Source organism: Ochotona curzoniae, unplaced genomic scaffold, assembly GCF_017591425.1.
Source record: "Ochotona curzoniae isolate NIBS_2020 unplaced genomic scaffold, NIBS_Ocur_1.0 contig_430, whole genome shotgun sequence".
Classification (NCBI taxonomy): domain Eukaryota; kingdom Metazoa; phylum Chordata; class Mammalia; order Lagomorpha; family Ochotonidae; genus Ochotona; species Ochotona curzoniae.
The window spans coordinates 13,581,175-13,588,245 of NW_024466219.1; the positions used below are offsets into that span (position 1 = coordinate 13,581,175).

Consider the following 7,071-nt stretch of genomic DNA (forward strand, 5'->3'; position numbering starts at 1 on the left):
TTTGAAAGGCAGAATTATGGCAAAGGAGATGCAGAGAGAGACAGAAAGAGAGAGAGAGAGAGAACTCTTCTATTTACTGGGTCACTCCCCAAATGGCCACAGTAGTTAGGGTTGAGCTATGCTGAAGCTTATAGTCAGGGGCCAATGTGGTTGGCAGGGACATAGGTACTTGGGTCATCTTCCACTGCTTTCCCACGTGGATCAGCAGGGAACAAGATTGGAAGTGGAACAGCTGGCACATACAAATCAGCTCCCACCCGGGATGTTGGCATCACAGATGGTGGATTAATCTGTTATCTATGCATTACAATGCCAGACTCAGTTTTTCTTAAAAAGATAAATAACTTATTTCCTTCAGTTTTTGAAAAAATGCATTTAATTATATGTTATATTTATTTTAACAACACGGAGAGAGCCAAATTGCCCATCTGCTGATTGACTCTCCAAGTGTCAGCAACGGGCCGGGTCTGGGCCAGGTCAAAGCTGGCTGGGTACTGGGAGTCCAATCCAGGTCAGCCTGCATGAATGGCAGGGACCCAACCAGGTGTCATCACTGCTGCTTTCCAAGGTGTGCATTAGCAGGGAGCTGGAACCAGGAGCAGGGCTGGGACTGATATGGATGTGAGGGTCTCCATCACCAGGCTAAACACCTGCCCCTCATGGCTTCCCTTGAACTACCTTCAGCCTAAGCTACCTCGTCTGTGACCGGAGGCCCAGTAATACCTGTTTTGACCCTGTTAGGTGTGGATCGAGCATTCTGTGGGCTGCTCCCTGTGGGAATCCTCGGCAAGGTGGCAGCTATTGGGCTGTTATCAGTATGTAAAGATCTGTCTACTTGTGGCTGGCCCCACTCCTGTGAGCCAGGAACTCTCCAGGTTCTGAACTTAGCAGCTGGTCCTGAGGATTCCCAGTACAGGGCTGGAGGAGGGGTCAGCAGGTGGTCAGCAGGGTCGGGGCAGCTTCCAGGCTCCAGACCTGACTCAGGAGTGGGTTTGGATAAATTCCATCCCTCTTTGTGTGTCAGTTTCCCTGTGTGTACATGGAGAGGTTGAGCTGAAGCTCACATACTAAATTTTCTTTTAAACCATGGAGTTTCATAAAGTTTTACATTCAGGTAAAGTCTTACACCAGAAATGCATTAAGTGATATATATAAGCGAACACAGAGCTGCTCTGTTCAGAACAGGGGTGGCCCCAGCTCCTGCATCCCAGCCTGAGAGGCCCCAGACTCCCTGCTGAGTGTCCCCTGCAGGACAGGGGGACAGGTGGCCTGGCCGTGAAGCCACCGCTCAGGACAGAACCCCATGCATCCTCTGTCATGAAGCCAGGGTGCAAGTCCCAGTCCCATGCGCTGCTCCAGCTCTGTCAGTGCACACACTGGGAGGCAGCAGGTGACAGCCCAAGTACTGGGGTCCCCCTCATCCCCATGGGGGACCAGGACTGAGTTCCTGGCTTCTGGCTTCTGTGTGGCTCAGCCAAAGCTGTTGCAGGTCTCTTGGGAGTAAACCAGCACATGGGAGATCTCTCTCTCTCCAACAAACTAAGTAAATAAAGGAAAAAAAAAAAAAAAGCTTGGGACCTGGATCCCTAGCCTAGTGGCTAAAATCCTCGCCTTGAACGTTGTGGGATCCCATATGGGCCCCAGTTCTAATCCCAGCAGCCCTGCTTCCCATCCAGCTCCCTGCTTGTGGCCTGGAAAAGCAGTTGAGGATGGCCCAAAGCCTTGGGACCCTGCACCTGTGTGGGAGACCCGGAGAGCTCCTGGCTTCGGATCGGCACAGCACCGGCCTGTTGTGGTCACTTGGGGAGTGAATTATCAGATAGAAGATCTTCCTCTCTGTCTGTCCTCCTCTCTGTATATCTGACTTCCCAATAAAAATAAATCAATCTTTAAAAAAAAAAAAAAAGCATTGTTGAAGATGGGACCTTGGCTCTTTGCCATGCCTGCTAATGGTCAGCTTGGAGGAGGCACACGCAGGTGGCCAGGGGATGTCCTGCTCCTCGTGGGTAGTGGAGTCCTTTGCGCCTGTGGTCCCTACCTGGTGAGAGCCCTCCTTACTGGTGTGCCGCATGCTCAGGTCACTTACCTGACACACAGAAGGGGCTGTACAAACACGTGCTGAGTGGATTCATTGCACAGAGCAATGATTGCGCTTGCCGTGCCTCCACGGCTAGGAGCAACTCCTCTCTGTATGCAGGAATGTGGACTAAATGGCCTCAGGGATCCCATGTCCCTCTCACCTGTACAAGCGCCTCTGGGGGCCCTCCCAGTGGGTGCTGAGGCTCTTAGGAGGAAGGTGGAGAGTCCCTCACTGCAAACCTCAGGGCCCAGGATGAAGAGGACCCTGGAGGCAGGGCCAGACAGGCTGCTGGGGTGCAAGGGGGCCTTGGAGGAAGCGCCAGAGGCCTCTCCATTATTTAGAAAGCAGTGCTCCCTTCGTCAGCACATATACTAAAATTGGAAGGATACAGAGAAGATTAGCATGGCCCAAGTGCAAGGATGACGCACAGATTCATGAAGCATTCCATATTAAGAAAGAAAAAAAGAAAGAAAGAAAGAAAGAAAGAAAGAAAGAAAGAAAGAAAGAAAGAAAGAAAGAAAGAAAGAAAGAAAGAAAGCTGTGCTGTAACTGCTGCTCAGCTCCAGCCGTCCTGCCCCACACAGACCCCTGGGCAGTGCAGACAAAGCAAATCAGGGACCAAAGTGTCTTCGTACCTGCTGGAAACCCTAAAAGCCCCTTGACGCTCTGTTGCCCCTGCCCCTGGGGTCTGAGCCAAGCCATGACACCCCACGCTCCTGCCTTCCTTCCTAGAGCTCCAAGGACTGTACAGCCTTTCCTGTCCCGGGAGTCAAGTCCAATTCCCAGTGGGCAAAGCTCCTGGAAGAAGAGCAAGGCTGCTCGGCAGGGTACACCTCCCCCAGGAGCACCCCCAGGCTGTGAGACTGAAGGAAAGAAACAGCCAGAGGAGAAGCAGAGACGTGGGTGAAGGCTGAGCCCTGAAGGTCTTCATGCTGTTGTGGCCTGACCTTGTCCCTTGAGTCCTCTGCAGACTAGACTTTGGGTGGCTCCCGGAGAGCGGGTGACTCCTTGGGAGTCTGGGGTTTCCTGTGATTCTGGCCTGGCTGGCTGCACAGAGCAGATCCTTCTTTCCCATTCTCCTTCCCTTTCCACTCCTGGCCAGCTGGTGCTGCTGACTTGCCTTTGACAAAGCACTCCCGCCAGACACTGTCCACCCTGTGGCCAGGCAGCCCATGGCATTCTCTCAGCAGGCCATTCTGACTCCCTCACACAGACAAGGAGATGCAGGCAGTGGTGTGGGTGGAGGCTCCCGTAGCTGCAGAGTGGACAGGGTGTCCGAGGCCGGAGTCCTGGGCACCACTGCCATGAAGCCTGGGGTTTTTGGCTCCATGTAAATACCAGGTGCTCTGGCTCTGCCTGGATGACTGTCCACACAGCCCTGACCCATATTGACCCCAGACCTGCTTGTACTCTTGACTCGCTCCACTGACACATTCTCAGCCCTTCTGCCTGACCCTGGGTTGGGGGTGCTGGGAGGAGACACCAGGGAATCAGACAGTTTTCAGCAGAGAAGGCCCCACCCGCCCCTCCATCTCTGTTGGGGTCCGTGCAGTAGATGTGGGGGACATGAAGGGGTGAAGAGTGTTGTTCCATTGCAGGCAGGGCCGCAAGGACTTTCCCGCTGACCGGCAGGGAGCGCTCAGCAGATGTCACTACAACCACCTGAATGCATCGCCACCTTCTTTTGCGTGGACACCAGACTACACTGCAGAAGAATTCTAATCCATCCTGGCATTTGCTACTGCGAGGCTGGACTTTTGCTCAGCCTGAGCTTGGAGGTCAATGTCTTGCAGAAGGGCCCTTTATTATTCCTACTGTCTTGGCTGTCCCCATTGAACCTATGCTAATCAAGGGACCTGTGTTTAGGCTTTCATTCTTTCCTTGATCTTTAGGTTCCCCTTTTCTTTGTGATACAAGATTGAATTGTAGGATAAGAATTGTAGCAGGAACTTCTATGTAATACTATGGCAGAGTTGTCTTTAGAAACACCCACTTGACTGTGACGTAAAAAGTCTGAGCCAGAGTTTGACTGATTTTGTATAAATAAAGTGGACAGCTTTTGTGCGTAGTCCATTATGATCATGAAGTCCTAGTGGTCCGTCTCTTTCTTTCCTCTTTACGCCTCATCCACGCGCCCTTCTCGAGTTCCGAACTCAGCTGGAGCTGGACTCCGGCACATCTCAGCTTTCTGTCCCATCCCCAAGTGGGTGATGGACATTGCTGATGGCCACACTGAGGCCAGGAGAGAAGTGATGTGCCTGGAACCACAAGGCCAGGGAGTGGCGGTGTAGGAAGCTTTCAGCCCTTCTGAGTGTCTGACAGGTGCTTCTTGCACCACCATAGTACAAGACCCTGGCACCAGGTCAGACACCTCCTCCAGCCAGGGCTTATTCAGAGCAGCCTTTGGGAGGGACTCTGCCTAGCCAGGTCAGCTTCCAAACAGGCCTGGGCTGGGAACTGGCACCTAGGAAGGAGGGAAGCAGGGCTGGGGTGAGGTGGCTAACAAAGAGTTTTACTTGTTTTTCTCAGGATTAAGGAGCAGACAAATCACCTACAAGTGTTACACAAATGCATGCTGGCCGGGCAACAGCTTGTGGTGGGACAGCCTCTGTGTGTGTGTGTGTACGTGTGCATTTCTGCATGTGTATGTACTACATATATGTCTTTGCATGGGTGCATTGTACGTGCAAATGTGCACATATGCACAGATATGTGCATGTGTGTATTAGGGGGCTCAGGTATAAGATACCCGAGCCGAGGATGCAGCTGAGGCTGGAAAGGGGGACGCCCACCACTCATGCTGGCCCCCTGTGTGCTGACAGGGTGCCACAGGCTAGAGACTGAAGGGAAAAGGAAGAGATCAAGGCTTGGGTAGAAACGGGCTGGAGCTAAGAAAAGGGCCCTGAGTCGGGGGGTGGGTGATGGTGGTGTCGGTGCGACTGCGAAGTCTGCGTTTGTGCATTGGTGGGGGAGGGGGTAGGCAGAGGGCAGGGAAACTGCGGAGCCTTGAGGAAGTCGGTAGCAGCAGCTCGGAGCGGAAGGGGGGTGGAAAGCCCGCGCTGCCCAGTTTCCCTGGGCGCCTCCTGGCTCCCGCAGAAATGCCAAGCCTTTTCCTCCACCTCCGTGGGCGGAACACTCGGCCGCCCTCTCCCTCTTCCACCGCCCTGCTCCCCGCTGTGGTTGGACACAGATCCCCCTAGGGCCGAAGCCCTCGCCCAGCATCCTGAGGTTTAGCTAGGGGGCGGAGTCCCACGAGGCTGGGTGCCCCCCTACTGGACTCCCCCCAATCCTTTTCCAGTGCCCCCAGTCAGGGCTTTGGTAGCTTGGGGTCTGCAGGCCCCCTTGTTGAGCAAGAAGGTATTGGTCAGTGCCCCTGGACCGCCCAGAGGAGGCCCCGCAGCGGCAAGCCCCGTCGGTGGGTCCTTGCAGCCTTCAAGTTGGAAATCCCTTTCTCAGTTTGGTCTGCCTGTTCGTAATATGCAAGAGTCACAAGATACCCCACGGCTTAGGAGCTTGGCTGGGTGGGGGGCGCGGAGTAGGGGTGGGGATCTCGGTGACCTCAGGAAGTGGGTCACGGAAGGTCCTGAGTCTCCACGCCCTCACCTGCAGCTTGGAAGGGGCTGGTCGACTAAGAGGCGGGCAAGGAAGGATGGGATGACTCAGGACGGCGCCTGCAAAGGAACGCGCGCCCAAGGCTGTGAGTGCCCGGCAGTGTGCATGCATTGGGTCACTGGGGAGCGCGGGTCTCGGAAGAAGTCTGCGAGCCGGGCTCCGTGGGGCCCTGCAGAGGAACAGCTACCCCGAGGCCGCGGCCGGGGCTGGGGTCGGGGCTCCCAGCTGCGGCGCCGAAGTGCGAGGCGGGGAGTGGACACGCCGAGGCTGCGCCGCGGTGCAGTCGCGGGGCTGGATTCACACACCAGACTCTTGGAAAAGCTCACATTTTCCCAGCTTTTCGCACTCAGAATCACTTCCTTTGTTCGGAGGAGGGGGTGGGGGAGGAGACGGAGGGCGAGGAGGGAGGGGCCCGCGGGTGCCGCCGCCGCCGCCGCCGCCCCCGCCCCTCCCGGGGTGCGGAGCCCGATTGTCACTCAGCTCCCGCGCCGGGGGCGACCGAGGCGCCGGCGCCCGAATCCAGTCCCCGCCAGCCGCCACCACCTCCCTGGACGCCGGTGGTCCGGCTCTGGCTTCTCCCGGCCAGCACATAGCGGTAGGCTGCCGGAGGCGCGGGGGACTGTCAGGGCGTGGGGGCGCTGGGACAGACCAGCTCAGGTGGCCGACAGCTGCTCCGGCATTGGTGACCTTGGGTGAGTCTGTGCCTCAGCGCGCCCCGGCGCGTCCCAGCGGGATGCCAGAGAGGGCGCAACAAGGCGCTTGGAATGGCCCCCTTGGGGCAGGTGGTGGGCAGGGGTCCGAGGAGAACTGGAGCGGGTCCAGGGGACCGCTCAGAGCCGAGCGCCAGCCGTGTCTCAGGTGGGTGGGCGCAGGGCAGGTGTGCGGTGTGCGCAGCTGGTTGGGGAGCCCACTCACTGGCCTTGTCCGGGCCTCAGCTCCCCAGACTCACGCCTGCCGCTCTGGCCCCAGGTGCGAAACAGGAGCACTACCTCTTTAAAAGCGTCCGGGGCAGAGCCTCCGCCGCACCATGTGATTGCTTGAAAGGCCGGGCTGGGAGAGCTGCGGCGGGAGCCTGGAGGGCGGTGAGCTGCCTGTGCCCAGAGCCCATCCCTGCCCGGAGCAGCCCTGGAACACCGGGCTTCCAGAGCTTGCAAGTTTGGGCCCCTTGCAGAGGGCCCCTGGACCCTCTGCTGGCCAGCGGGCGGGATGGTGAGCTCCTTGCATGGTGCTCTGTGGGTATGGGGACCCTTGTGGAGTGAGTGTGAGTGTGTATGTGTGTGTGAGTGTGTGTGAGTGTGTTGTGTGTGAGAGTGTGTGTGTGCTGGGAGCTGCCTCACACCTGATAACAGCCCAGGCAGTGAGTGCTGCTATTTTAAGTT

The 7,071-nt window shown here is 56.8% G+C and overlaps 1 non-coding gene across 1 annotated transcript; it reads left to right on the forward strand.

Moving 5' to 3' along the window:
* Positions 1-2,427: 2,427 nt before the first annotated feature.
* On the forward strand, positions 2,428-2,534 carry LOC121160129. The gene has a single exon (XR_005884490.1). It is a non-coding gene; the product is annotated as a U6 spliceosomal RNA (small nuclear RNA).
* Positions 2,535-7,071: the final 4,537 nt, after the last annotated feature.